This window comes from Lissotriton helveticus, chromosome 1_1, assembly GCF_964261635.1.
Source record: "Lissotriton helveticus chromosome 1_1, aLisHel1.1, whole genome shotgun sequence".
Classification (NCBI taxonomy): Eukaryota; Metazoa; Chordata; class Amphibia; order Caudata; family Salamandridae; genus Lissotriton; species Lissotriton helveticus.
The window spans coordinates 68430402-68445308 of NC_136057.1; the positions used below are offsets into that span (position 1 = coordinate 68430402).

At 48.8% G+C, this 14907-nt stretch overlaps 1 protein-coding gene across 4 annotated transcripts in view; it reads right to left on the reverse strand.

Annotated features, from left to right (window-relative positions):
• Positions 1 to 14907, reverse strand: part of LOC144827674 (uncharacterized) — a 171917-nt gene that overhangs the window by 136520 nt on the left and 20490 nt on the right. For all 4 annotated transcript variants that reach the window (XM_078685920.1, XM_078686124.1, XM_078686077.1 and 1 more), the window contains exon 2: positions 9385 to 9454. The gene's annotated coding sequence lies outside the window, so the exon portion shown is untranslated. The remainder of the gene's footprint in view (positions 1 to 9384; positions 9455 to 14907) is intronic.

Below are 14907 nucleotides of genomic sequence, written 5' to 3' on the forward strand. Positions count from 1 at the left end.
TAGATTACAGTGCCCACTTCAGATTGTGACAATCTGAAACTAGACAGAATAATAGCGTGTCCATCTTAAGTTCAGGTTTCCACTCAAGCAATGATAAAACAGTGAAGAAAATGTCTTCTACAGGAAAAAAAGAACAAAGGATGGCTTTGCTTACAAAATGGATTTATGTGATAAAGGCTTGATTGAGTGTACCCTTCAGGTGTAAAATAGTCCCTTTTGAATTGGTAACAATGGAGTTACCTCAGGTTAGCAGTGAAAGGGTACACCACATTCCATCAGAATACTGTGAGAGTTAAATGTTCCTGAGCAGAATAAACAAAAACATAGAGTGACAAGCCATTAATAACTGAGATAGACAGCATAGCCAATCAAAGATGAACAGGGGACTGACCCAAAGGCTCTCTAAGTAAATGTTATTTAGTCGAAATAATAGGTCTGTCAACAGGTCCCATCTGCCGTGAGGTATGGAATTTATTTTATATGTGGATGCCAGAGGTCATCATTCCTTGATACTGCTACTATTCACCCCTCAAACACCTATCAGTGTTACCATTTTCTCAGGCCTGTGAAGAGTTCAAGGGGGCCAACCTCACAAGATTCAAGCTTGGGCAAAATAATGGAGAGTATCTGCGTCTAAGTGCACAGCAAAGGGTGATCTTGGACTTTCGTCTCTACAATAGTAGAATATCATTCTGAAAACAAGCATAGTATCTTGTAAAGGACATACAACACAACATATTTTCAGATAATGCCCACTGGTGGATCCAGATCCATTAAGGTCTTATAAATAATTGTCTAAAGTCCAAACAGAGACATGCACTTACATCAATTATATTTTTTTAAAAGAGAATTTTACACCACGCATAAATTGCAAATAACTTATAATGAGAGGCAATTAAACTTGCAGTTGTGTTTTCAAGGTTAGACATAGTAGTTTATTCATTAAAATAAACTACTTGTGGTATAGGGAGGTGAGTAACAGGAAGAGAATAGTGAAAACGGACTTGTGAAGTACAAAGCAGCATCAGCTCACTTTAGAAAGCATGTGTGTTTTTGGGATGCATACTTCAAAGAATTTGTCTCTAAGTGCCTGTCACCATATCATTACCTAGGAGACAGACCTTAGAAAAGGGGATTTTTTTCCCAATGTTCAACCCTAGATCTTTAAATCTCCATCTTTCCAACATGGGCACCTTGCATTTGACTTGGCCCAAGAAATTTGCCGCTTATGACCGGATCACTTTATTTACGACACTACCAATATATACATGAGATAACAAATAGTTTTAGAAGAAAAGAGCATTAACTTAAAACAGCACAGTTCTTTAACTTGTTAGCTGGAACTGGGGAAAAAATAAAAAGGTTCACCTCCATCACTTCTTTGAAAATGTAATGTATGATTTAACCGCAAGTATAAACAAAAAAAATCTTTTAAGTATGATAAATAACTCTCGTCTGAAAAGATTGTTTTTGTCAGTCAGTGCAAGAAGAAAAGCAAATAAGAGAAAAACTACAAAAAATAAACTAAGCTCACAAAATGCAAAAAGAATAAGGCACACAACAGCATTAAAAAGCACTTCTTTTCATGCATGCAAATTCATTAAACAAAGACCAGGTGTTTTCTTCTTATTCCCAAAGTACCCGTGTTGCAAAGTAGATTTGTTTCATTTTTAGAAAGTTTAGGCACATTTAAAAGTCAGTTTTCCGCAGTGGAGATTAATTGAGCATATCATTTGGGTTTGTTAGGTGTGATTATTTTCCCTTCTGTGAGTCCAGGTTCTGAATTTACATTATAAAAGGATGTACAAAGAATAGTCCTTCCCGTTGACTTCCTCATTGATTACTATAGCACCTTCGCCATCGCAATGAAATCTGAGAGTTGTAAAGTAGCAGATGTTGTTTGTTGTTACCTGAATAAAGATTACTCAATGAAAAGCAAACCTACTTACAGCACCACATGTGCTTTTCAAAGCAGGGATTCCAGGATCATTTACCCATACTATTACACAATTTCTAATTAGCCACGTTTAAACTAAAGATCAAAGGGAGAGCTTGTGTACACAGCGCCAGAGTATTATATAGGTATGCAGGCTCTTGAAGATGCTCTGCCAGGGGCGATAGTAAGAGCAACAAAACACCTCCAGACACTGTCTGACATACAAATCTAACGGGCCGCGGCAGAGAGAGTGCAAAACAAGTCTGGGTGCGGTTCTTTATTCTTTCTCTCAGCCTCACCTTGAATTATTTTATCAGTAAACTGCAGGCAAGTCAGAATGGTGGTCTCCACGGGCACTCCGACTTCTCGACACGGCGAGAGGCGGGCGAGCGAGCGTAGGGGGCAGTGAGCGCGTAACGCGTCACACTACTAGAGGGCTGGCCAAAAATGTCCTCCAGGGCCGTCATTGGTGGCGCTCACGCGCGCAGCGCTCGCTACCACTGATTGACGGCCCTGGAGGACTAGTGTCTGTGCTAACTTGATGGCTGGGTAACGGCGGGTGTATTATCGAAGCGCTCTACAGTCACAGATGCCGTTTGCTTCGGCTCGGCATCCCTGCAGTCCAGACAGTCAGTGCCGCCTCAGAAAAGGTGCCGCCTGGGGCGGACCGCCCCCCCCGCATCCCCCTAGCTACGCGGGTGACTCATGCATGCCATCGAGCTTCGGGACCTGCTCGACACAACATCCCCGGACGTCGCCTTCCTGACAGAGACCTGGTTTAACGACTTCTCTGCACCTGACATCGCCATAGCCATCCCAGACGGCTACAAGATCACCTGCAGAGACCGCACTAACGGAGTCGGAGGAGGAATCGCCATCATCCACAAGAACAGCATCAGGATCTCGACTAGCACCGACGACGCGCTCAGCACTGCCGAACACATGCATTTCCAGATCCACACAGACCCTAACTCCCCCCTCAGAGGCACCCTCATCTACTGACCCACGGACCCCGCCCCCAGTTCAGCGACTCCATCGCCAACTTGATCAGCACGCACGCCCTGACCTCCACCGACTACATCCATCTCTGAGACCTGAACTTTCACCTTGAGAACAACAATGACAACAGCTCCACAACCCTGATCGATAACCTCGCCAACCTTTGACTGAAGGAACTCATCACAACGCCCACCCACTCCTCCGGCCACCGGCTCGACCCAGTCTTCTTCTCAAGCCTGCACGTCTCCATCAGCCACACCACCGAACTCCTCTGGACCGACCAATGCTGCATCCACTTCACCTTACAGAAGCCCACCACACACCACCGCACCCAACAGATCCCCCGCCGCTGCTGGAGCAAAATCACCGAAGACCAACTATATGCAAACCTCACTCTAAGCCCACCCACCGAACCCTCCAACACCGACGACGCCCGCCCACAGCCTCAGACGCTGGATCGAGGACTGCACCAACACCCTCACCCGCTGAAGAAACCCTTCCACAGAGACACCAGCTAGAGGGCCAGCTGGTTCACCCCAGAACTTCTAGCCTCCAAGCAAGCCTGCCGAAACTAGAGAAGAAATGGCACAGTGAACAAACTCAGGAGAGCCACTCAGCACACAAGGACGACATCCGCAACCATCACCACCTCATCAGGGCGGCCAAGAGGACCTCCTTCAAAGACCGACTCGACAACACTGCACACAATAGCAAGGAGCTCTTCAACATCATGAAGGAACTCTCCAACCCCAGCTCCAACACCAACGACATCCCGCCGTCGCAAGCACTGTGCGACTCCCTCGCCACTTTCTTCACCGCAAGATAGCAGACATCCACGACAGCTTCAACATCCAGACAGCCCCAACAGGCAGCAACAAAACAGACCCTCCGCACACCATCGACCTTGACCCCCTGCTAGCCTGGGCCGGCGTAAGCATCGATGACACCATCAAGACCATGCACACAATCCACTCCGGCTCTCCGTCAGACCCATTCCTGCACCACGTCTTCAACAGAGCAAGTAGCTCCATCGCACCCCACCTGCGCAACATCATCAATCGCTCCCTCGAGACTGCGACCTTCTCAGAGATCTGGAAACACGCCGAGATCAACGCCCTACTCAAAAAACCTAAGGCAGACCCAAGAGACCTCAAGCACTTCCGACCCATCTCTCTGCTCCCCTTCCTGGCCAAGGTCATCGAGAAAACTGTCAACAAACAGCTAACCCGATACCTCGAAGAAAACAGAATCCTGGACCCTTCCCAGTCAGGGTTCCGCAGCAACCACAGCACCGAGACTGCCCTCATCACCGCCACCCACAACATCAAGACCCTGCTGGACAACGGCAAGACCGCAGCACTCATACTCCTAGGCCTCTCTGCCACCTTCGACTATGTGCACACCTCCACGCCGCAGGGATCCGAGACAAGGCTCTGGATTGGACCACCTCCTTCCTCTCCGGCAGAACCCAGAGCATCTGCCTCCCCCCATTCCGTTCCAAAGCCTCCTAGATCATCTGTGGCGTAACCCAGGGATCCTCCCTCACCCCAACGCTGTTCAACATTTACATGGCCCCGCTCGCACACGTAGCCCGACAGCACGACCTCAACATAATCTCCTACGCCGACGACACTCAGCTGATCCTCTCCCTCACCAAGGACCCTATCACCGCCAAAGCCAACCTCCATGAAGGAATGAAGGCCGTCGCCACCTGGAAGAAGACCAGCCATCTGAAGCTGAACTCGGACAAGACAAAGGTCCTCATCCTCGGCACCAACCCTTCAGCCTGGGACGACTCCTGGTGGACGACGGCACTGGGGGCAGCCCCGACACCCACCGACCATGCATGCAACCTGGGAATCATCCTCGACTCAACGCTCTCAATGACCAAGCAAGTCAATGCTGTCTCCTCCTCCTGCGTCAACACCCTCCGCATGCTCCGCAGGATCTACAGATTGATCCCAACAGATACAAGAAAGACAATCACCCAGGCCCTCCTCAGCAGCATACTCGACTATGGAAATGCCCTCTACGCGGGAGCCCCGACCAAGCTCATCAAACGACTACAACACATCCAAAACGCCTAGGCGCGGCTGATCCTCGATGTACCACGCCACAGCCACATCACCATCCACCTGAGAAACCTGCACTGGCTCCACGTCAACAAGAGGATATCCTTCAAGCTCCTCACCCACGCACACAAGGCACTCCACAAGACCGGCCCAGCCTACCTCAACAGACGGCTCTCCTTGTACATCCCCAACCGCCAGCTACGCTCCGCCGACCTACTCAAGACCTGGCTGTTCGATCAGTAGCACCCCCCGCCCCCCCCAGCGCCTTGAGAGCCTCGCGGGTATGTAGTGCACTTTACAAATGATTAATTGATTGACAATTTACAAATCAGCCACTAAATAGGTATCCATTTATCTTTACTTATATTAATGCTTTGTTTTCAACTTGTTGTTCATTTTTCATATAGCAGACATGACCTGAAGGTAAAGGAGTACTTTACATGAGCTCCAATTACATTACGTAATGTCACCACTCATTGCTTATAAGGATGGGGAGATTGAATTATTTATCCAGAATCACAGGATGATGAGCCAACTCCTGGACTTGAACCTGGTTCCCTATTTATGAGTCTGCACCTCTGGTAATAACACCACATCATGAGTATGGGGAAAATCAGCATTTTGTTTTGGCGCTAACAAAAATTGAGTTTTTATGTGCACTAATATGTAAAACTGGTAAAAATAAAAATGTTGATTCTCATCACATGCTCCTGTCTCCCCTTCCAAGAATGAAGGACAAATCATTAAGCTTAGATGTCTGAGGTAATTCTTGGAGAGGGAGATTAAAGTGGGCGTGAATGAAGAGTGGCATCAACATTTAGTTGTTGGCAGTTTTACAAAGTGTTCGGACAAAAAAAGAGTATTTCTCGGTTTTACTGAATGTTATTCTGTCTTACCTTGACTTCTTAACCTGGGTCAGGAGCTGGCTATAGCAGTGATTGGGAGCTTGGCAATATATTGTGCACTGGCCTGCAGGAGCACGTTACCGGCAGTACAGTACTTCCAGTCTGTCACTCTCACAGAAGATGCCTGCTCTTCTGAAGCCCACCAAGTAATACTAATTACGCAGGGTGTAGGAGGCATGAAATTATTTGTTTCCGGAGTTCTCAACCCTGGCCCTCCCAAGCTCACATTTAAACCAATAGATTTTGGGGCGGGGTCAGGCGATAGTAAAAACTACCGAGATAGGTAGGGGGGAAGTCCAGAAGAAAAGAGCAGAAACTAAAGCCGGACTCGTTTTGAGCGCACTGCTTCTGTATTATTATAAGCAGCCTAGAGCAGCAGGTAACCTAATTAGTACTGGCATCAGGTTTCTAGATGCCTGAATCAGGAGGAGGGAGGCGGGAGACTAGCCTTCAAATCGGTAGCCTCACGCCTGAATCGGTAGGGTTGGCATGTCTGGTTCAGCTGTATCTTTTCTGCCTGAATCCATGTTGTATTTCAATGCACCTCCTTTACATGACGTGCAATCAGCGCCAAACGCGTAGCGCCTACTTTCTTAGTCTAGTGTGGTTCCTAGCGACTAACCCCTCACAACAGAGCCCCCCCCCCCAAGTCTTCAAGTGTATCGTCCACTGCAGTTCTTTAAACGGCAGGTCACTCATCTGCAGCACTCATCTTTTCAATGACAGACGCTGCTGCTTGCAGGTTTTTAATGGTCCTGTTCTTGGTATTTAATTATAAAACGTGTAGACCAGGAGATGCAATCTTTCAATATAGACAATATTTAAAATGAATTGCGTCATCTATACTGGTACGTACGTATTTGCTTGAACAGCAGTTTGTCAGTTGTCTCTGAATTCTGCACCTGGAGTCGAGAGTCGGATTCATAAAGCCCCACCCACCAAAATCCTCTTGCTCTTGTAATTTCGTTAATAAAGGACACATAGGTAGGTGTACTTCTGAAAATATTTGTGAATCGAGGTTAAGCCAGTCGTGGGCGTTGTGGTGTTGAAACTATTTTTTGGGTGTGCTGGTCAGTTGCTTCACCTGACCAAAATGAGGGGGACTCCTGAAACATTCTGGAGTTACTTAAAGGTCAAATGTTGGAAAGGAGTAAATCATTTAATTCTAGATAATATGAGTCTGCATCTCTGCCCAACACCTTTTTTTGGCCTGGCTACACGTGTTATCCATCAACGCCTACACAGACTTATGGCACAACCTCGCTCCAGGTCATTACGGAGTATGTCTCCAGTCTGGAATTGTTCCTCATCAAACCAATCCTTTCAGATGTTAGTCTACTTAATTCAATGTAAGTAAAACAACTTCAATACCCAGAAGGCATTAAATTATGATAAGAAGGTCGGGTCCTGAAAACAGTATATGTAATGACCAAGCGCTAGGTAATCACCTTGGAGGACTTGAGTCAACGCCTTCAGCCATTAGTTGGATTTGGTCAGCTGCCATCAGTAATTGCTTGAAGAAAGTGCCATTCACATTTTAGATAATGGTAGAGGAATAGTTCGGTCTTACAGTTTTCAGTTGGCTAATAGGTGGTAGTCTGCCTTCCTTGAGCGCTTCCAATGGCCAGTGCATGTAGAATGAAGCAACATGCCCATGTCCTGCAATCAAGGCGTCTTTGTGCACATAGAAGTATTCCACACTCCTGTTGAACCAGGTTGGTTTTGAACATTTTTAGGGAATTTATTTCTAAATGGAATATTACCATGTTTACTTTGCACCAAGTGTGATTTTGCACCTAAATTTGTTTTGTGCTGCTAAATGTTTTCCACATTTACCCCTTCGGTGCTCATGACAGAACGGTTCCGTCATGAGCGTCGGTTGAGCTGTGCTCATGACAGAACCGTTCCGTCATGGTTCCATTAGCTCAATGGAACGTTCAGCACAGCGCAGGAATCTGCGCCGCGCTGAAGCGGTTAATGCTTATGTTGAACCATGGGCGTTTTAGCACCTACATGTGATGTCAACCAGATGTGATGTCATATTGATGCACACCAATTACAACTAATGTGACCTCCTACTAACTCATTTTTCTTTATCTGAACTCTATTTTTTCAAGAGGGATTTTACATTCCAAGGAATTTTATCTCCTGAATATGATCTGTATTCCTAAAATTGTTTCCACGCACTTGCTGATTTTGCACATAATATGATTCCTTCTCCTTAAGGATTTCCCCACTATTGATAATGTTGCTACAAGGATCATTTTTGCCCTAAATTTTCTGTCAACCAAATGAGGTCATCACACATAATTTACACCAAACATGCCATTTTACTATGCTTTTTTCTCTCTCTAGTAATTTTGTATCTGCATGTGGTGCCATACTCCAGCTGACTTTGCATAAAGGTTTTTTGTGTACCTAAATGTGATATATTTAAAATAGAGGCTGCTCCCACCTTTGATATCACAACACTGCTTACTTTCGGTTAATGTACGTTTGCATGTATACATGATTTGGGGTCTTAACATTTTTCAACAATCATAGTGATGTTTGCACCTTGATTTCATATTCTGCCAATCAAATTGGGGTGGGGGGGGCGACTTACTGTTGCAGCCTTTTATAGTAATGCAACATCTTCCCCACTTCTCTCTGTCCCGAGTGATACTCCATGACTGCATAATTGGCTGCACCCTATAGAATCTGCTCTTAAGACCAACAGTAATCACATTTTGGGTGTGATATCATTTGGACAACAGGTTTGAAAACAAAAAAGAGCTTCAGATCAGACTCTGACTCCGGTATGCATGTTCAAACACAGAGCCCTGCTGGTAACCTAGAAACCTCGGCATCGGGTTTGTAGGTGCATGAATCGGGAGGCAGGAGACTAGCCTTCGAATCGGTAGTCTCCCGCCTGAATCGGGAGGGTTGGCATGTCTGCACACATCACTTTGAACCCTGGCAGCTGTGTTTTAACGCTGCTCAAGCAGGGGTAGTGTTCGCCGCTGGATCTTGAAAGCGCATGCGTGCAATCACACACATGCGCACTAAGCGCCCTGAAAAGTGGGGAGCTTAAAAATACATGCAGCCAAGACATGGGGTTTCCACGCGGAAACGCGGGGGGTGTAAAGCCAGATGGGGTGGCTCTATTGATAGTACATCTGTAGAAGGGCAGTAGACACGCCCTTCACCACGCCACGGCCCCGGAGGGACGTGGCTCTTCCAGGTGCGTGGGCGTCTACAGGCTTTTGAAAAGGGCTGAGTCAAAGAGGGACGGGAGGGGAGGCTGAGGGGTGAAAGGGATCCAGGAAAAAGGAAATATGTGAGACAGAAAAGAAAGACAAGAGCAGAAATCATCGGCTACTCTTCTTCTTTTGGTTGCTCCAACCTCTACCCCCTCCCTTCACATATATGCATAACAATTATTTATCCCTCACATCCTCCTTTGATTAAATCATAAAGCAAAAACACTTACCTGAGTCTTTACCTTCTGTCCGAGAGACGACCGCGGCCGAGGCTCACCTAAGGGACTGAAGAGGAAGACCCTGTGGGAAAGAAGAATATAACAGAGACAATCAATCATTGTGATTTCCTGTAATAATAATATAAAGTGCATACCAAGAAATTATTCAATGCAGTGTGCTCCTTCTTGACCGACTCTTCTAGAACGGGGAGCTACAAACTCTCCCTACGGGGAATGGGAGATAGACACACAGACACACACAGACAGACACACACGGGAAAACATAGTAGGAAAACGCTATATACCGTTTTTCTATGCTGGCATATGTACATTGTTTTAGAAAGATGGTGGAACTATTGATCTGAATGCACTTTCTTTTCTTAAGTCACACATGTATGAAACAGTTCAGAGTCTGGAAAGCACTGCACAGCCCAGTGCCCTGAGTGTTGCCTCTCAGTGTCCTGAAGATGCCCCCGTGCTCGAGAGTCACCCTGGGTGTAGAGACGCTCTAGATGTTGCACGGCACGTCGGCGGACGTGACGTGCAAGCGGCCAGGATTGGCTGCGGGTGTTGGGGGCGTGGCTTAACGCGGAGAGCGCGAAAACCACAGCGGGAAGAGCGGGCGCTGGAGCGGAGGCTCGGCGCTCTTTGGGGATTGTTAGAGATATAACCAATAAATAAGAGTTAACCACAGCAAGGTCTCAGAGTAGTCATTGGGGCCTGCCTACCTCATTACAGTGGCGACGAGGGTGGGATTGAAGACCCCCAGCAAGGCAGAACCACTGACTCAGCCCTATGCGACAAGCAAGCACCAGAAGCTTCGGGACCACCCCACGAGGTACAGGGGAGCAAGACTACCTGGTGCAGGAGAACAGGTACCCCAAAGAGCGCGGCAGAGCCCGGCACAACGGAGGGTGTGGCGCAGAGGAAGGAAAAAAGGGAGGAAAAGCCCTGGAAACCTAGAAGTAAGGCAGGAGAAGAGCGCCGACCCACCCAGCGAGCAGCAGACTGGTGAGCACGCGCTGGAGGGTTCACAAGGAGCCGAGGGGGCCGACACGGACAGTCCCCGAACCCCAGCAAGTGGAGAAGAACAAGACGACGCACCAGGGAGTCCCCGTGGCCAAGTAAGATCACTACCTGCAGCGAAGAGCGAGAAGATGAGCGCGCAAGCAGGCTACGCGATGGCTCCGGTACAGTTCTTACCTCGCCCAGGAGAACCCCTCATGAAGTGGGAGGACTGGAGAGAATACATCGACAATTTCATAGGTGTACTGGAAGATGAGAATGAGGAGGTATTCAAACCCCAGAGGAAGAAACGCATTTTGCTACTGAACTTAGGCCCAGAAGGACTCCGGATTTACAAGAGCTTGGTCCCGAAACAGAGGACATCCACAGACGACGACGTATACGCACATGCGCTCGAAGACCTCAATGAACACTTCAGACCGGCGGTGTGCGTGTCGGTGGATAGGTTTAATTTCCAACAGAGGAAGCAGAAGCAAGGAGAAACAGTGGAGGAGTATGTGGCGGCACTGAAACGACTGGCAGCCACGTGCAGGTACGCCAACTGGGAAGAGGAATTCATCAAGGACCAGGTGGTGATGCATACCACGTGCACGAATGTGCAGGACAAGCTATGGGCTAGTGGAGACACCACACTGAAGGAGGTGTTGGTCATCGTGAAGAGAGCGGAATTAGCAAGGCGATGCGCTGAAGTGACGAAAAAAGATATGGCGTCCAGCACGATGGTGAACAAAGTGGATGACGAGGGGACTAGCAGAGAGTACCGAAACAGGAAACCAACAGAAAGAGGGCCCAGCAAGTGGCAAAGCAGCACGAACACGTCGAGTAAACAAGCGGGTAGCAACAGGAAGTCATGCTACAGGTGTGGGAGCTGGTCGCACGAGGCGCACGATCGGAAGTGCCCTGCGTTCCGCGCCAAGTGTGCGTTCTGTGGAATAATCGGCCACTACGAGAAGGTTTGCAGGAAGAAGGCCTCCAAGAGCATGGTGAGATGTGTGGGTCAAGGCAACGACGATCCGGACGGCGATTCTGAGCCAGAAGAAGTCACGGTGATCTACATTGAGGATCAGGTACTAAGCACGGAGGGCAAAGTTCTAGACAGAGAAGGTAGACGCACGATGAAACCGGTTTTGGAGATGGCTATAGGCGGTGTCAAGATCAACGTGGTGGCAGATACAGGGTCTCCCTTCACCATCATCCAGAGAGCAGTGTGGGAGGAGAAGTTTGCGCCACGACTCGGGCCAGAGCTAGAAAAGCTAGACATCCGCCCGGTCACGTACAATGGAGATCGTATCCCCATGGCAGGATTCAGACCCTTGACCTTCGAATTTCGAGGCCGGTCAGCACACTGTAAACTCTATGTATCGGAGAGAGGGCCGTCAGTCTTGGGTTGGTTGGATCAGGGCGACCTAGGAATCAAGCTGGATCCGGGCGGCAAGGAGCAAATTCTCCTGACGGACCAGGTGGCAGGGCCAAGTCTGGACAAATGGAAAAGCGAATATCCAAAGGTATTTGGGGGCACAGTGGGGAAGCTGGAAAAATTCGCCCACAAGATCATCCTGAAGGAAAACGCTGTCCCGGTGGCCCACAAGGCTAGAAATGTCCCGTTGGCAGTGAGAGACGCTGTGAGAGCAGAACTACAAGACCTGGAAAACAAGGGGATCATAGAACCCATCACGTGCGCCGAGTGGCTGGCGCCCCTGGTAGTGGTCAAGAAACCCAACGGAAGGGTCCGGTTGTGCGTTGACCTGAGAGAACTGAATAAAAACATTGTGGTGGAAAGATTCCCCTTGCCCAGGATAGAGGAGATGCTGGCCAGCACCAGGGGGATTAAGTGGCACTCAACAATAGACTTGACCTCTGCATATCATCAAATTGCTCTGCATCCGGACAGCCGCAAACTAACATCTTTCATCACCCCGTTTGGGTGCTATCAATTCCGCAGGATGCCATTCGGTTTAGCTTCTGCAGCGGCGGTGTTCCAGAAGATGATGCACCAATTATTCAAGGACATCAAGGAAGTCCAATACTTCCAAGATAACATCCTGGTGATGGGCAGAGACATACCAGACCACGACAGGAAGTTGGCAGAAGTCTTGAAGATCCTAGAAGGAAAAGGACTCACGGCTGAATGGTCCAAATGCAAAATAGGGATGGACTCGGTAACCTACCTGGGGCATGAGATAGGGGCACAAGGCGTAACCCCCAAAGCAGACAACGTCAGGGCGATTTGCGAGGCACCACCCCCCTCCACCAAGGAAGAGGTCAGGTCATTCCTGGGGATGGCAGAGTATTATGGAAAATTTGTGCAGCACTTTGCCTCTAAGACTCATCATATGAGACAGCTAACGAAAGAGAATACGGAATTCAAGTGGTCAGAGGACACACAAAGGGAATTCGAGATCATCAAAAAGGAAGTGGCAGGAGCCATACCCCTTCAAGGGTTCGACCCTCAAGGCAAAACCGTCCTCACAACAGACGCCAGCGACAAGGGACTGGGGGCAGTCCTCATGCAAGACCGAGGGCAAGGTCAGCTGGAGACGATCTGCTTCGCCTCGCGCACACTGAGTGAGACAGAAAGGAAGTACAGTGTGATAGAAAAGGAGATGCTGGCGGTGGTATGGGCCACCACGCGCTTCCGACAATTCCTGTGGGGCACCAGATTTCAACTACGGACTGACCACAAACCTCTACTGAGAGTGCTGACATCGAGTGGCCATGCAGAGGCGACACCCCGGATATCGAAGATGTCGCTAAAGCTCCTAGAGTTTAGGTATGATGTGGAACACATACCAGGCAGCAAAAACAAGGTAGCAGACTACCTGAGCCGAGCGGCGGCTATGGAACCTAGTGAAGAGGACAAGTCATGCACAGAAGAATGGGTGGCACTAATGGAGGATCATGAAAAGGTTATCAGCCTTCAGGAATGGACACAGGCGTATGCAGAGGACCAGACGTTAGAAGAGGTGAAAACCTACATCACTCAAGGATGGCCGGATAAGAGACGGGTCCGGAAGGAACTCAACCCCTACTTTGAAGTGAGGGAGGAACTCTCCCTGGACAATCAAGGAACATTTGTATATAGAGGAGAGAAAGTTGTCCCTCCAACGAACATCATACCCCGACTGCTGGACATGTTGCACGAAGGGCACCTGGGCATAGGGAAACTCAAACTGAGGTCCAAGCAGAACTATTGGTGGCCGGGAATGGACATAAGAGCGGAACGACATGTAAGAGAGTGCGTGAGGTGCCAAGGCGCAGACAAGACACTCAAACCTCTGCGCCCAGCATTAGGTGCATTCGAAACACCAAAGAACCCCTGGGAAGAGTTGTCTGTCGACATCTTAGGCCCCGTCCTAGACACCCAAGGGGTCCAGAAGTACGTGTGTGTTCTTGTGGACAGATTCTCGAAATGGCCAGAGATCAAGATAGAGGAAGCCATGGACACGGATACCATAGTGAAATTCTTGGCTGACACTTTTGTGCGGGAAGGCATACCCAAGTCTATCCTCAGTGATAATGGGCCCCAGTTCCGATCGGAAAAGTGGGACAACTTCCTAGGAAGGAACGGCATCCAAGCGAAGCACACATCGATATACCACCCAGCAGGGAACGGTCAAGTCGAACGCTTCAATAGGGTGGTGATGGGGTCGATCCAAGCAGCCATCTCGGACAACAAAGACTGGGAGAAGGACATATGGCACATGTTGTGGGCGTACAGGATCACTCCCACAAGTACAGGATACAGCCCCTTCCAGCTGCTGCGCGGCCGAGAACCGTTCACTCAGGACAACAGGGTGTGGAAGGAAAAGACAGTAGTAAGTGAATGGTCCCCTGCTGTGGTGCGGGCTAACATTGAGAAAGCCAAGGCAGTATACACAAGACATTATAATGCCCGGAGGAACGTGCGAGACACAGAACTCAAAGAAGGAGAATGGGTGAGAGTGAAGCTGCCCACTCTGCAAAGAAAAGGAGAGAGCAAATACAGCAAGCCCCTGCAGGTGAAGGAAATTAAGGGAAGAGCGGCCAGGCTGAGTGACGGCAACATTTGGTCACAAGACCGCATGGCCAGATGTAATAAGATCCTTGTTTGGGACTGTGAAAGGGCAGGGGGAGAATCAGAAGAATGCGAGAGTGAGGAGCGAGAACATCAGGAGAACGAGATCACATTGAAAGAAGGAGAGCAAAGACAAGGAGAAGCAAGGAACAGCGAGCAGGAGATAAGAGTCGAGGAGAATGGAGATAACAGAGACAGACAAGGCGAAGAAGAGAACAACACCACCCCTGCGAGACGGACACGGAGTGGTAGAGCTGTGGTGAGGCCAACGAGATTCAGAGACTATGATTTGAGCGACGGACTGTAAGTTGAAAATGTTTGTGTGAAAAAAGGGAGATATGTAGAGACGCTCTAGATGTTGCACGGCACGTCGGCGGACGTGACGTGCAGGCGGCCAGGATTGGCTGCGGGTGTTGGGGGCATGGCTTAACGCGGAGAGCGCGAAAACCACAGCG